This window comes from Sciurus carolinensis, chromosome 3, assembly GCF_902686445.1.
Source record: "Sciurus carolinensis chromosome 3, mSciCar1.2, whole genome shotgun sequence".
Classification (NCBI taxonomy): Eukaryota; Metazoa; Chordata; class Mammalia; order Rodentia; family Sciuridae; genus Sciurus; species Sciurus carolinensis.
This window is the reverse complement of record NC_062215.1, coordinates 65,753,647-65,770,445: the sequence shown is the minus strand read 5'-3', so window position 1 is coordinate 65,770,445 and position 16,799 is coordinate 65,753,647. Positions and strand designations below refer to the sequence as shown.

Below are 16,799 nucleotides of genomic sequence, written 5' to 3'. Positions count from 1 at the left end.
TAGAATGTTTCCAATAAATACATATAATCCTTTCTCTTAAACACTGAACTCAAATTTAATGTTTTAATAACAGTAGATCAAGAAAATCTATACCCTAGCTGGGTGTAGTGGCACAAGCCTATAATCCCAGTGGCTCCAGAGGCTGAGGCAGAAGGATGGCAATTTCCAGGACAGCTTCAATTTAGCCAGGCCCTAAGCAATTTAGTGAGACCCTGTCTCAAAATAAAGAATAAAAAGGGCTGGGAATGTGGCTCAGTGATGAAGTGTTCCAGGTTCAATCCCTGATACCAAAAAGCAAAACAAACAAATGAACAAAAAAATTATACCCTTGATATCTAGTCAATAATGGCAAATAAATAGCCAGGCATGGTGGTGCACACCTGTAATCCCCATGACTTGGGAAGCTGAGGCAGGAGAACTGCAAATTCAAAGCCAGACTCAGCAACTTTCATCTCAAAGAAATAAAAAATAAAATAAATGGGCTCAATGATAAAGGGCATTTGGGTTCAATCCTCAGTACCAAAATAATAACAATAAGAAGAAGAAGAAGAACAATAATGGCAAGTAAGTGTTGACTGTTGAGAAATAAGAACAAATTATAATACCTGAAACAATTAATACTGATTCAGGTAAGAAAACCACCCATCAGCTATTCAAATAAGCAAGTAACAAAACAAATAGGACATCGCATAGGGAAAACAGACATTGAGGGGCTCACATTTTACATTGATTTGAGAACAAACTAAATCACACTGCCTAGAAATTTATCTCTATTCTGTTCACAAGTAGCATTTAAAGAATCATAAATATATTACTGTTAATATTAGACACTGCTTGCTAATAGAGAACTCTAGTGAGGTTCCCCATGAACACAAAACAACCAACCACAGACTAACTTTCTCAATTTTTTTTTTTTTTTTTTTGGGTGCTAGGGATCGAACCCAGGGCCTTGTGCTTGCAAGGCAAGCACTCTACCGAGTGAGCTATCTCCCCAGCCCCTAACTTTCTCAATTTTAAAATGGTACAAGTAAAGGTGGAAAGAACAAGCGGAGTGCCCAAGTTTGCTAAGTCCATGAAAGACGATTAATTTGACAAAAAAATAAATACTAGATAAAAGGGGGGAGCATTTTTATGGTATAGGGGAGAGACCAGAACAGAAGCTACAGAATTACATAATGTTAATTATGCAAATTATGGAGGAAGTGTGGCACAGTGGCACATACCTAATAATACCAGCTACTTGGGAGGGTGAGGCAAATAAGAAACACCAAGTTCAAGGCCAGCCTGGGCAACACAGTGAGACCCTCTCTCAAAACAAACAAACAAAAAACAAAACAAAAAAAAAACCCTTTTGTAAAAGAAAAGGCCTAAGTTTGCCAGGTGTGGTGGTACATGCCTGTAATCCCAGTGACTCTGAAGGTTAAAACAAGAAGATCACCGATTCGAAGTCAACCTCTGCAATTTATCCAGATCCCAAGATCCTGTCTCAAAATATAAAAGGACTGAGGATGTAGCTCAGAGGTAAAACACCCCTGGGTGATTCAATCCCATTACAAAAAAAGAAGTTCACAAAAGACAATTTTAGAAGATGTGAATGGCTGCAATATAGCTTGTGTATCTCTCCCAAGTCCCCCAACCCCCGCACCAACCTGCAACAGAATAGCAAAGAAACCAGAACTGTGAAATCACAAACTCACAGGCATCTACACCAAAATGATGGGCCAAGGTACCCCAACATACAAAAACACACAAAAAAGAACAAACCACTTACAGTTACAAAACTGGCATACTATAAGAATCTATCCAAGAGGAAGTAGAATGCCTGATTAACAATAGGAGATTCCCCAAACTGTATTACATCCTCAATGAGAAGCACGGAAAGCCAATTAGGAACATTTAAACAGAGGGGGTTTTTGCACACTGCAATTCACTGATGTGCGCAAAAGGTCTATGATATAGTTTGAAGAGAATGAGGTACACTCTAAACCACACCAAGAGAATTTTCTGTGATTATGATATTATTCTATATCAGTAATGCCCAACAGAGTAGCCACTAACCACATGTGGCCATTAACACTTATGCCATGAACTTCAAAGAATCAAATGTTTGATTTTATTTAAATTTAACTTTAAGTAGCTACAAATGTAATTATTGAACCCCAAGGAACATCACAGTTCTAAACCACCCTTCCAAGATGAAGATCACACTGCAAAAAAAAAAAAAAAAAAAAAAAACCTGCTGAGATTAACTACAAATTGACAATCAGGGGAAAGGTGGCACAGGAAAAAGATTCAGATAAGAATAAGAAACAGGAAGAATGCCAACAGAATTCTAAAAAGATGAGACCATATATTTTTTTTAAAAAATTTCATAAAAATAATATGAGTAAACTCCACAGTCATGAAGCTACAAAGCTATGCAGACCTACATTTCTCTCCTACCAATTCAGGAAAACTAATTTCACATTAAAATGAGCAACAGAAAGGAACTGTAGTCAAATTGTATGTAAAGCTGTTTTGGGGGTTTGTTTGTTTCCTTTTTTATGGTACTGGAGATTGAACCCAGAGGCATAAGCTTCAACCCTTATCTACATCTCTAGCCCTTTTATTTTATTTTTCAGACAGGATCACACTCAGTTGTCCAAACAGGCCTCCTCAAATTTGTGATTCTCCCGCCTCAGCCTCCTTAGTCACTGAGATTACAGGCATGTACCACCACATCTAGCAGTAAAGTTCTTAAAAAAGAATGAGATAGGAAAACATGAATAAGAGTCAGAATAACACAAAAATGAAAGTATGCCTAAAAGATATGTCCACTAACAGGAAAAAAATTGTAATTATTTCAAAGTGAATCAAGAGAAATTTTCAAAAAGATAAAAAGACATGAAATTATGAATTAGAATTACAAATAGAAAGAAGTTGATAAAACTCAGGAAAAAATTAGAAGAAAAAAATGAAAGATCATTTCAGAATTGAAATTAACCAGAAAATATACAAGAGCAAATTTACACACAAATGTTTTAGGAGGTAACGGAAATAAAAGGGAGAAAATTGTAACATAAAAAAAGAAATGGAAAAATAGATAATGAAGATGTTATGGTTTGGATTTGAAATGTCTCCCAAAAGCTCAAATTCGAGACAATGTGGGAAGGTTCAGAGGGGAAATGACTGGGTTTCAAGAACCTTAACCCAATCAGTGAATTAATCCCCTGATGAGATTAACTGAGTGGTAACTGGAGGCAGGTGGGGTATGGTTAGAGCACGTGGGTCACTAGGGGCATGGTTTTTGGGTATACATTTGTATTTGTCAAGCGGAGATATCTCTTTCTCTCTTCTTTCTCTCCCTCCCTCCCTCTCTCTCTCTCTTTCTCCTTCCTGATCATCCCGTGAGCAGCTTCCCTCTGCCACACTCTTCCACCATGATGTTTTGCCTCACTTCGAGCCCTGAGGAATAGAGCTAGATGTTGATGGACTGAGAACTCTAAAACCATGAGCCCTCAAAAACACTTTCTCGCCTCTACAATTGTGCTGGTCGGGTCTTTTACTCACAGCAGCAAAAAAAGCTGACAAAAACAGAAGAATTGCAATAAACTGACAAAAAAGACAGGCAAAGATGATCCAACGTATGGATGTTAGGAGCTGTCAAAGAAAGAAACCAAACCAATGAAACTACTTGAAACTGAAAAAGAATTGCTGAAAATTTTTTCAAAGTTTAAAAAAAAATTATATTTGAAACTATCCATTTAAAATACATCGCACACCTAGAAAAACAGATTCAGAATGACCAACATCAAAACACAATTTAGAAAAACTACTGAACTTGAGTGACAAGGGAAAAACAATCCCTTGAATATCTGGACAGAAAGAGGAAGTTATACAAGAAACAAAGGTTAGATTGGCATCAGACTTAGATAAAATTTTACATCAGAATACAACAGAGTAATATAAATTTAAGATACTCCCAGGGAAGAAATATAAACAAAGAACTTTATACCCAAAGGAACTACCAAGTATAACGGTGACAAAATAGTGTGGCACACACATGTAATCCCAGCAATTTAATAGTCTGAGGCAGGAGAATGGTTAAGTTTGAGGCCAACCTCAGCAACTTAAATGAGACTATTTCAACAAAAAATATAAAGGGCCAGGGAAGGCTGGGCACAGTTGTGCATACCTATAATCCCAGCAGTCTGGGAGGCTGAGAGAAGAGGATCATGAGTTCAAAGCCAGCTTAAGCAACTTAGCAATGCCCTAAGCAACTTAGCAAACTGTGTCTCAAAAAATAAAAAGGGCTGAGGATGTTGCTCAGTGGTTAAGCACCCCTGAATTCAATCTCTGCTAACAAAAAAAAAAAAAAGAAAGAAAGAAAGAAGAAAGAAAAGGACTGGGGATGTGCCTCAGTAGCTGAGCACCCCTGCATCCAACACTATGTACGTATGAATAAATGAATGAACAAAGAAATCACAAGAACCCAGAAAATACTATTCCCTTCATTGTTTGCTGCTTCAGGTTACCAAAATAACTGGAGACACACTCACCTTAACAGAGACCATTAAATATACATTTACTAAAGAACTGTAATGGTGATAATAAGGGAAAAACATAAATATTGTGGGCTATGTTACAGTTACAATTATCAAAAATGAGGAGAGAGTAGTGAGTGCATATAAAAAATAGAATATGGCCAGGTGTGGTGGTGCACACCTGTAATCCCAGCAGCTCAGGAGGCTGAGGCGGGAGGATTGCAAGTTCAAAGCTAGTCTCAACAACTTAGAGAAGCCCTAAGCAACTCAGTGAGACCATGTCCCTAAATATATTATTTTAAAAAGGGCTGGGGATGTGGCTCAGTGGTTAAGTGCCCCTGGGTACAATCCCCAGCACTCCCCCCTCCCAAAAAAAAGTACAATATGCTTTCTGATTGTCTTAAGTAATAGTAAAAGGGTATTATTTCACCCAAAATTCTGGGGGAGAAGGAAATGAAGAAGGGAGGTTATTAGCTCATTTCAATATTGGTATCAAGAGGACAAAAATACAAATTATGCTGGTGTGTGCTACGTCAACTTAGTTAAATGGGGAACCACTTTCCCAGAATCCCACTCACTATCTGGTCTGGATTAGAGTTGGCCTAAAGAAGAATTCATACGAAATGTGTTTAAAATGTGGAAATCAAGCAGCAGCTAATATTTGGTGAAGGGTTTCCAGGTCAAATAAAGTAAGAGACAAATGCAAAGGTGCCCTGAGAGCTCCCATTTTTACTCTTGCTGTAGCTCACTAGTGCTCTCCATGGTGACCAATAGTGGCCCAAATCCACCACCAGATAGATGCCTGGCCGCAAACTTGCAGAGGTGATAGCTACACATGGCAAAGAGCTTTCCATAAGGATATATTCAAGCTTCTCTATTCACCATCCCACTTTAGTGCCTGGATACTCTTTGCTTCTCAGAGGTCCTCAAAAGCTCCAACTTGTCAACCCATTGGTTAGCAATTCCTTCTCTGATTCTCCACTCTCCCAGATCTTCACTTCACCAGACCTCTCGAAGCTGTACACATATTAATTTCTATAAGTTTCTTATTCCATTACACAATCTACTTCTCTGACTGAATTCTAGTTGATACACAAACCTTGCTAAATACTAAAATATATGTTAGGAGAGCAAATAACACAGACTATACAATGACACTTGAACAAAGGTATGTATGAATATAAATGTAACAAACAGTATGACAGAAATAAGTTCATAAAGTCCAACTTATGAAACTAGAAATAGTCTCCAGGATGTATCTTTAAATTTAAAAAAAAACAAGGTGGAGAAAAATATATACAGTGTGCTACCACTCACCTAAGAAGGGAAAAGAGATAGAAATATGTATTTTCACATGTTAAGAAACAAGAGTAGGAAGAAATGTAAAACAAGTTTTTCAGGGTAAGTGGTTACCTTTAGAGACTGAAAAGAAATAAAGTAGAGGTGACAAGAATAGACTTCAAATTCCTTATTTTTTATAGCTTTCATTTTAGAACTGTGCAATTTACAAAAAGTTAAATTAAAATTTTAAAAAGCAAATCTAAAAATCAAAACTGAACTAATGAGTTAAAATTTGTATCCAATTCTTTAATGGTATAATCACAAAGAGGGGAACTATTTTAAGTGATTTTAAATTACATTGACTATACATTCCTAGTAGAATATAGTCAAGGAACAAAATAAAATGAAGTTAAATTTTAATCCTGTATATATTATGGATCTAAGGAAATGAACAATTATGAGATGCTTTAATTCTATCTACTTCTAGGATCACCTTTTTTTAGAAACTGTACTTTCAGCATGGAAGAGAAAAAGAACAGTAAAGTAAAAACCCTATAGTCCTGAATTTGAATTGAAGTATCTACATGAACTCATTTTTTTTTTTTTGGTATTAAGAAAATAAAACATATTTCTACCTATGTCCACAGAAAATGATTGGAAACAGTGAGCACTCCCATAGTAAGAAACACCCCTAACCAGCTGTAATCTTAAAGTACCATTTTCCCATAAGAGGAGCCAGGACTCTTTATGATTGATTCCATGTCTGGGGCAAAAAGGTACATGAGGAGGCTAGAATGTCTTACTATACCTGTCAGAGAAAAGTTCAAGTTAGAAAGACTCAGGACTGAATTCTAAATAGGCTCTTGCTTTTTAAAAAAGGAGTAAATTTGAACATTGCCAAGGACAGCAATTTTAATTTATTGAAACATATCAAATATGTTTAAATTCATATTTCTGCTTCCATGCAGGATAAAAGTAACTTACAGAGAAACAACACATACTTTCTCAAACTGAGCTTCAGGTATGTCATTGAAAAGTTTATTTGATTTCTCCCCATGAACACCTTGTAAGCACTTGGAATTCAACATTTCCAAAGTTTACTTTATAATCCTCCTACCATGTTTTCAATCTCAGTAAACAGTACTCCAATCCATGTGTTTCTAAGTCTGAGATCTGAGAATCATCCTTGATGCTTTCTTTACTCCCTTTCCCTCATCTCCTCCCTTTATTGAATTGGACTGATAAAAATGAGAACAACAGCATGCACGACTCAGCTCCACCCTTCTTTGCTTGTGAACAGGTTTGCTCCTGAGTGCAAGAAATCTCCTCTACTTCAATTGACCAGGGTTCTAACCTTGCAATAGGGAGTGGCCAAGACTACCTGGGGCTGGGTGGGTAAATTTGCCTAATTCTTAGATTTAGTTTGTGGGCCAAATTTGGGTCTCCAATAGATAGGCAGACAGATACATATATGTAGAAAGATATAATTTTTAAAAATTTTTTTTCTCCAACTTTATTATTTCTCTACTTGCCCCAAAAAGTCATGCTGGGAAGAAAAATTATATTTGGGCCCACAAACAGCACCAAAATCTATGAAGAAAAAAAAGCAAGATTAAGAATTTCTAAGAACTGAACATATAAGGTGATCTAGAAAAGTTCTCTGGACATATAATGTTTGAGTAGAGATCTAAATCAAGTAAGACCCATGAAAAGATCTAAAGAAGAGAATTCAAGGGTATAGTTGCAGAGTACAATGAATCTGATATTGAAATGAGCACAGTATGTTTAAAACCTAGTAAGGAGATCAATGTGGAAACAAAGGAGGTAAACATGGGCAAAGCAGTCAGAGAGCAAAATTTAATGGTTATTTTTAGGCAACAAATCTTTGGAGAACCTTATTATACAGCAAGAGATAACTGAAAAAGGGGAAAAGACACTGAAGGGATTTATGCAAGCGAGTGACATGTTTAAAAAAAAAAAACAAAACTTGCTGCTATCCATTAGAAGGCAATCTAGGCAAGAAAGAATGGTTATAAACTAAGCTGGTAAGAGTAGAAATGTAGTAAGGCTAAAGTTCATTTAGAAGAATAAATATGAGAATACCCAAGAAATTTCTGAAAAGTAAGAACAAGAGGAGATTTGCATTATCAAGTATTTAAAGTCCTTATTTTTAAAAACTATACATTTTATGTATAAACTAATTACAATAAAAAATAGATATGTAACACGTGTATTATTCCATTTTCCATTGCTATAACAAAAATCCTGAGGACTGGATAACACATAAACAGTTAATAGGGTGCAGTGGCACACACCTGTAATCCCAGCAGCTTGGGAGGCTGAGACAGGAGGATCACAAGTTCAAAGTCAGTCTCAGCCATTTGGCAGGGCCCTAACCAACTTAGTGAGATCCTATCTCAAAATCAATATAGAAAAGGGATAATGATGTGGCTCAGTGGTTGAGCACCCCTGGGTTCAATCTCTGGTACCAAAAAGAAACAATAGAAAAAAAAGAAAGAAAGGAGTTTATTTAGCTCACAATTTTGGAGGTTAGAAGATTGATGAACCCATTTGTTCTGCCTCTAATGAGGACTCCCCTGCTTATATCATATCACAGTAGAAGCACATGCTAGCACATGAAGAACCAGTAGAAAAGAAGAAAGGGACCGGGGGAGGGAGCAGAGGAGGAAAAGAGATATATTGGGGAACAATAATGACCAAATTACATTGTTGTATTGTGTGCATGTACTAATACATAACAACAAATCCCACTATTATGTATAATTATAATGCACCAATAAAAAATGAGAATAAAAAACACCACATGGAGAGGCAGGAAGTCAAGAGAGCATGAAGGGGCCAGTCTTGCTCTTTTATAAAAACCCATTCTCACAGGAACTATGTCCCTCAAGAACTGTTTTCAACCCTTCTAAAGCAGCATTCCAAATGACCTAATCACCTCCCCCAAGGCGTCATTTCTTGGAAGTTCCACTACCCCTCAACACTGTCACAATGAGGACTGACATTCCAAAACATGAAACCTCTGGGGAACACACTCAAAATATAAATACATGCAAAGAAATTTAATCTAATAAAGATATTTTTAAATCAGTAGTAAAAGAATGGATTCGTCCTTAAAATGATGCCATTTAATTGGCTATCCATCTAAAAAGAATAATTTGTACCAAATTTAAAAATTTGTGCATGTATGGCAATGGGTCGCAGCCTGCCATCCCAAGCATGGTGGCTCCACTGAGCAGCATGTTCTCCAGCAGACTCCCGGGCCAGGCTTCCCTTCTCCAGGCAGGGTCCGGTGTGCTGAGAACTTCTAGCAGCAGCCAGGTGGACGAGTTAGAGTCGTCATTCAAGGCTTGCTTTGCTTCTTTCATGAGTGATGTTGACCAGTGTATCCATAAGTTTCTAGATATTGCAAGACAGACAAAATTCTTTTTTCTATAGAAAAGATTGCAGTTGTCTGTTCAGAAACCAGAGCAAGTTATCAAAGAGGACGCCTTAGAACTAAGGAATGAACTGCAGAGGAAAGATGCGCTGGTGCAGAAGCATTTGACAAAGTTAAGGCGTTATCAGCAAGTGCTGGAGGACATCAATGTGCAGCACAAAAAGCCAGCCAAAGTCCCTCAAGGTTCCTTGGCCTATCTGGAGGAGGCTTCTACCAGTATCCCTGTGGCTCTGAAGCAGACCTGAGAGGGGTCTGGCCTACAACGTAGTCTCTTGCAGACAGTTTCACCAAACCTCTCTCTGTGTGGACATAGCATTTTAGAAGAATTATTTGTCAGGGAATGAGTTAGTGTGTTTCCACCTAAAAATTTCCCCAATTTTTATGAACTGGAAATTGTTTGATTAGTTTATAAAATGCTTATGGCTTGGTGAACCAAGTGAGGCTTTATGTGGTTTGTAGCAAAGTTTAGACTTAGTGTGATGACACAGATTCTTTCTTGGTTTTTGCTTATTTTTAAAAATTTTATATGACTTTTTATATCATTTTTTTCCAATTGTTAGTTATTATCTGAGGGGGAAAATTACAATATTCCAGAATTAGTGGAGAAGGAGTTTGGATTTAGGCTTTTTACAATTACTACTCATTCATGGTAATAGAGAAAAATAGGTAAATTTGCTGTCTCAAGACTTTGAACTACCTCAAAAAGAGGAATCTAATGCAATGTCTATAATACTTCCATGGTAGCACAATATTTGTAAATGGGTCAGAAAAAGGGTTGAAATATGCCGTTGGTGTAGTAAGATCACAGTAGATCCTTAAGTTGATGCTGCCTTTTGTTTAGGTAAGTTTATATGTTGTGTGGTGTTGACTGTTTTGAGGGGAGCTGTATTAGGAGCATGATCTGCCTTGCAATAATGAACCAGTGTGAGTAATAAAGCAGAACCAGTCTCTAGCATAATAGCTGGGACATACAAGGTGAAGTCAAAGTTTGGTCTGATTCTTTTTCTTTTGAATTTTGTTTTGTTTGCTTGTGTTTTTGTTTTACTTTTTGGAGAAAAGGCAGTTAACATGAAAGATTCTTGCTCATGAATTTGATTCCAAGGGACTAGGGTCTTGGGGTGGAGGGTGAACTACAGAGTGATCCTGGGCTACTTCACCTCTATAGAAAGCATGTGGCTCCTCTGTGGGGAAGGTATTTTGCCCTCTTGTTGAAGGAGGTTTTCTGTTCTCTGTTTTATGCTTCTCTTAGATTACATCCCTTTAGCCAGTACAGACACTCCACTGTCTTCCGACTAGTCAGTAGGTCTGTGGCTGTGTCCTGGTTCATTTTGTCCTCTCCAACCATGAAGATCCTTCCTCACATGCTTCGATATCCACTCATGTTCCTGGTCTGGCCTGGATGCCACCCGGTCCAGGATTCCTTCCCTCCATTCCAAGGCACAGGACTTTTATTTCTTCCACTGTCTTGTGAGTTAGTGTATGGTATTTGTTTCTGTGCCCCTTGCTGCATTGTATGCTTATGGGAAATAGGCATTACTCCCCTTGAATATACACAACATGTATTTTACATGATACTTTGTACTCACTTTGTGTGTATATATATGTGTGTGTGTATATATCTATATTATTCATTTTGTTTGTGTGCTATGAGGATGACATTTGTCTTATGGACCTATGACCTGTGATGATCAGCCTGAGGCCAGCATAACCCCTTGGATGAAATGTATAGGTCAAAACTTAAAAGTTATTTTTCACTCATAAGGGTTTAACCTGGTCATCTTATGCTAATTAGAAGCTCTGATTGGCAGCTTTAGGTTTCTTGATTAAAAACTTAAATAAACTTAAGTTTGAAGCAGTCTTTCAATGATAAAGCTGCTTTTGGTGAAAAGATAGGAAACCTGTTCTACTTGGTGTTTAGTGAAAATGTTTTGAATTAGTGTATATACAAGTTATTGTCATCTCTTTATATTAATTCAGAAGTTATCTGTCAAATAAACAATTGTTCAATATTAAAAAAAGTTCATGTATGATTCAGAATCTGTTTTAAAAAAACATAAAATGACTAGATGAATCCTAAAGAGTAATTTCATAATAGAAGGGAAGACCCTCCTAAATAAGAGAAAAACCACAACAGCTATAAAGAAAAAAGCACTGACATACTTGCCTACCAAAAAATGGTTACGTTTTGTGAGAAAAAGGCACTGCTGACAAAAACAAAGCATATGCAACAAACAGCTACCAAAATGTTTACATAATTAATAGATAAGATTGTTTTATCTATTAAAAAGACTATTTAATGGGAAAAAACTTGAAGAACGTGGAAGCAATTCAAAATAAGTGATCAGTAAATGTATGAAATGCTCAAGTCACTGATAATTTTCTTTTATTTTTATTTATTTATCTATTTAATCTTTGAGATAGGGTCTCAATAAGTTGCCTAGGCTGGCCTTGAACTTGTGATCCTCCTAACTCAGCCTCCTGAGTAACTGGAATTACAGGTATGTGCCACTACACCCAATTCATACACAAATGTAATATTAAATTAGACCATTTTTCTGACATCATTCACAAAAAAAAAAAAAAAAAAAACCAACCCTGGAATATGTATAAGGAAATAATTATGCCTAGAGTGAGAAGAGGAAAAAAACTTGAAAAAAAACAGATTTAAAAGAAAGGTTATTGAGTCTGGGATTGTGGCACAGTGGTAGAGTGCTTACCTAGCATGTGTGAGGCACTGGGTTGGATCCTCAGCACCACATAAAAATGAATAAGTAAAATAAAGATATTGTGTTCATCTACAATTAAAAAGAATATTTAAAAAAAAGATAAGGTTATTGTATTTGTAAGACTTTTTTTCTTTAATGTGTTTCTTTTCAATTAGCATGTATTACTTCACAACTAGGAAAAAAGTGAATAAAAATTTTTAGAACAGTTCATGCTACATTATAAAAATCTTTGGATACATAAGGGTCTAAATTACATTAAGAAAAAAAATCACCTTTTACTTATGATCTTTATTAACAAAATATTAGCTACTTAAGATGATGTAACTTTTCACCAAAGAGGATTTTGCATAAGGCGGCATAACATTAAGCAAAGCATTCTGTAAACAATGGATAATTTGTTCCTAGTTTTAGGCTCAAATTTTTTCAAAAGGTCACAGGCTAAAATTTTTGCCTCTGTGTACATTCTAACCAGTTTTTAAAAGGAAACTGTTCTACTTGGTGTAGGGGTAGGGATTACATTAAAATTTGCTTATTGTGAGTTCTCATCTACATGAGAGAAAAAAGCAAAGAAAAATATACTAGAGGAAAGTACCTAAAATATCAGCTCTACACACCAGACAATGACAATCAAACATTAGTATTTACTGCATTTCCTAAAGTGGATTCTATACCATTAGAATTCACACATTTCCCAAAGTGAATTCTTTTCTTTTTAATATCTTTTTAGTTGTCAATAGACCTTTATTTTATTTATATGTGGTGCTAAATATGGAACCCAGTGCCTCACACATGCTAGGCAAACACTCTGCCACTGAGCTATAACCCCAACCCCAGCCCTCCCAAAGTGAATTCTATATCATTAGTTTGTAACAGGATTTTATACAGCATTCACTGAACTTAATTTTAAAGTTTTCCTTTCATTTTAAGATCATTTAAAATATATAACTTGTGATCAAACCTATGGTTACAAAGACATTATTCCTTTGACAAAGCAAAAATGGAAAAAGTAAACCAACTGAAAGTTGTTAAGGAAGGAGTAAATGATAACAGGATATAGCTGAGCTGAATGATTAAAGTAGGCAAATAACATAACATTCTGAAATTTAATACTTAGCTCATAAAACAGGTATTCATTAACTTAAAAAATATAGGTGTATAAATACATTTTGTAGGCAAAGAGATTACCATGGAGCCAAACCAATCTTGTCAAGAAATAAATTCCAACATCGTTCTCCCTTAAATACTTCTTTTTAATTTTTTCCCTTCCTACTATTCTGAACTTACAGGTCACCCAAATTTTTCATATGCAGAAGTCCCTGATTCACAAATAAAGAACCTATTTATACTCAATTCACAAATAAAGAAGCCATTACTGAAGCTCCAAAAGTCAATTCCCAAAGGCCTTTCTACATTCTCCAGCTATCAACTATCCAGGGGAAGTTTTGTTTCTATCAAACATAAACTTTAATCGCAATGTTCTCATAAAAATATGTTGATTCTTCCATTATCCCTCCTCTCCCTTCTGTACAATCATTCAGTACAAAAGTTATTAGATGGTACAGAGCAAGTAGGCATCTACATGTCTTTTTGGGGAGGTGAAGATGTAGAGGACTGAGCAGGATGAGGAAGGCATTTGTGTGGAGGAAACAGGATAAGGCAGGTGAAGAGGGTGTCCACATGTGGCTGGCAGCCCAGCAGTGTATGACAGAGAATGAATGGGCCGAGGAGAGACTTTCCCACCCAGTACAGCCAGGCACAAGATATTAGAGTCCAAGCAGGGTGAAAAGGGTATCTACCTGGGACAGCAGGTCAGATAGGATGACAGAGGCCAAATGGGAAAAGGAAGATAGTACCAAATGGGTGTGAAAGCCTGAGTGGGGCCAGTAAGGGACTTCACTGGATTATGCTAGTCTTATGCATGGTGGGAAGGGGTTTGAGAATATACCCCAGGGTGCAGAGAATATACACACTGGGAAGCACAGGTACAGTATCTGAGTCTGAGCAGAGTAAGGAAGATGTCCGTGCTGGGTGGGAGTGGGGGTATAAGGGTACCAAGGGGTACTGGAGCCCAAGCAGGCATCTGTGCTTGATTCAACTTTCTGTGGTATCCCAGGTTTAAGATGAAAATACTAAGTGTCTCGTGATAAACACTGAGCTACTATTTTTTGATAAATCTGAGAAATACAAAAAGGACAAAGATGGAGAAGGCAGGGAATGCAAAAAGATCAGAGTGGCAAAAATGCCAAAAAAAAAAAAAAAACTAATAAGCTTAGAAATGTGGAAAATCTCATTTACAACAGAAACAAGATGCAAGTATTAATAAAGTATGTTTAATTAATATATACTTCTAAATATAACTGATAGGCTGGGCTAGAAAAAGTTGATCCTACTAAAGATCGTGGGGCAGTCAGTCTGCAAGATGACCCCTAGTGAGCCACATACCTCCCACACTGAACCAGGATTGGTTACTGTAACTAACAGAATTCACAAGTGATGATGTGCCTCTTCCAAAATTAGGTTAAAAAGGTGGAAGCAGGCTGGGGATATAGCTCATCAGTAGAGTGCTCGTCTCCCATACACAAGTCTCTGGGTTCAATCCATAATGCTGGGGAAAAAATTTTAAAAATAGGGACTTTTATCTTGGACTGGCTTGTTCTTTCAGAATATCTTCTCCAGAGGAAACCAACATCAATGCCATGACAACACTCACTCAGGCAGCTTACATAGAGGTTCACAGAGCAAGGAATCAAGTCCTCCTTGCCAATAATCAGGTGAAGGAACTTTGGAGCAGTCTGTGCCTCCCAAGAAGCTGGAACTACAGGCACATATCACTGCACCCAGTTTCCTTCTATTTTAAGACTGAATAACATTCCATTGTGCAGATAGACCACATTTTCTTTATTCATTCATCACTCTGTCAACAATTAGATTGTTTCCAGGTCTAGGCAATTGTGAATAACCCTGTTATTCAGGGTAGCAGATACCTTTAAACCGTGGTAATTTCAATTCCTTTAGATATACCCAAAAAAGGGATTGCCGTAGCCACACTTCTGAAACACCAAAACTTCTATAAAGGATTTTTTAGTGGTAAATGATTTTATGGATATGTTGTTTCACTGTACAGATCATACAAACCTCTTGTCTTCATAAATAATTGCTAGGGGTCTTTTCTATCTGATCACCAAACATAGTAAGTATTCATATAAATAATTTCCAGTTGATATTTATTCAGCACAAGTAACAGGCACCAATCACATCATACACCCCACTTAATCCCTTAATTTTCATTATTCTGATCAATACTTCAGTCTCAATCTCCAAAGACTTTCTTACTCATACTTTCAGAAATGCCATTCCTGCACCCCACAGGTCTCTTTTCCATGCTGTATGGATCTCCTGGCCTCTCCTATATGGTTCTTGTAACAACCATAATTATATAACCAAATGATAAGTTATTTAATACCCATTACTATCCTAAAATGTAAGTTTCATGGAGCAAAGAAGGTATCTTTCTTATAACCTGTTTTAACCCATGCTTAGGAGTTTTTAAAGGCGATCAAAAGATACTTGCTGAATAAAAGACTGAACCAGTGTGTTACACTACTTCTCTCTCCCTTAACAACTACCTTGTATTATGGACAGCAGTGTGCCTCAAACTGTGGTCCAAGAAAAACAGGTGGTCCCTGCTATTCTACCAACAAAAGTTCAGGCAGCTTAGTAATTTCAGAAGTAAAGACCAATCAACCATTTCCTTCACCTATATTTTAAATCTTGAACTGTAAAAAAATATTTTACAGTAAAAAATAACCCTTATTTCCTTAATGGGTAAAAATCTCTGTAACCATAAACCACCAGTCTCTTGCCTGAATCCTTGAAGCAGACATACATATCCACAGGCAACCAACTGGGCAATATCTTCCTGGATAAACTAGACATTCAAAAAAAAAAATCTTCAGGGGCTGCTGGAATTGTATCTCAGTGGTAGAGCACTTGCCTCACATATATGAGGCACTGGATTTGATCCTCAGCACCATATAAATAAATAAAATAAAGGTACTGTGTCCACCCTACAACTAAAAAGTTTTTTTAAAAAAATTTTAAAAGACATACATTAAGGAGGACGGACCTCCAATAATAAAAGTTAGCTTTCTACCAACTGACCCTACAGTAAAGCTCATGCACAGGAGCTTCCAATTATTCCACATTTAAGATAGACTCTTCCAAATTTGTTGTTTTCCAGCTTTATATATTTTATATATGTAAATATATATATATATATGCCAGTTACAGATATTCATAAATATATATAGTTTAAATTTTACATGATTTGATGTAAGTATACAGTGTGAAATGATTAACACAATCAAGTTAATTAACACATCTATTAACCCCACATAAATAAATAAACCCCTTTTTTTGAGAGGGGTACACTTAAGATCTAAGAGTAAATATTTAAATATTTAAAGTGAGAACAGGTAGCCTAAAATTGACAAACATAAGGTAAACCTGTAAATATGAAAAAATCGGGACCCAATGTGGTGGCACATGCCTGTAATCCCAGAGGCTTGGGAGGCTGAGACAAGGAGGATCACAAGTTCAAGACCAGTCATAGCAACTTAGTGAGACCTTGTCTCAAATTTTTTAAAAAGTCTAGGGTTGTACCTCAGTGGTAAAGTGCCCTGGGTTAAATCTCCAGTACCAAAAAAAAAAAAGAGAGAAAACATTTGGGAACCAAGCAAATACCACTTAATTTTGATTTAAACAAACAAAAGCAGGAATGAGAAGAAAACAAACCCACCCACCCTCCAA

At 36.5% G+C, this 16,799-nt stretch overlaps 1 protein-coding gene across 7 annotated transcripts in view; it reads right to left on the bottom strand.

Moving 5' to 3' along the window:
- Nf1 (neurofibromin 1) overlaps positions 1-16,799 on the bottom strand; it is a 249,968-nt gene that overhangs the window by 203,341 nt on the left and 29,828 nt on the right. The gene's annotated exons all lie outside the window — the stretch shown is intronic.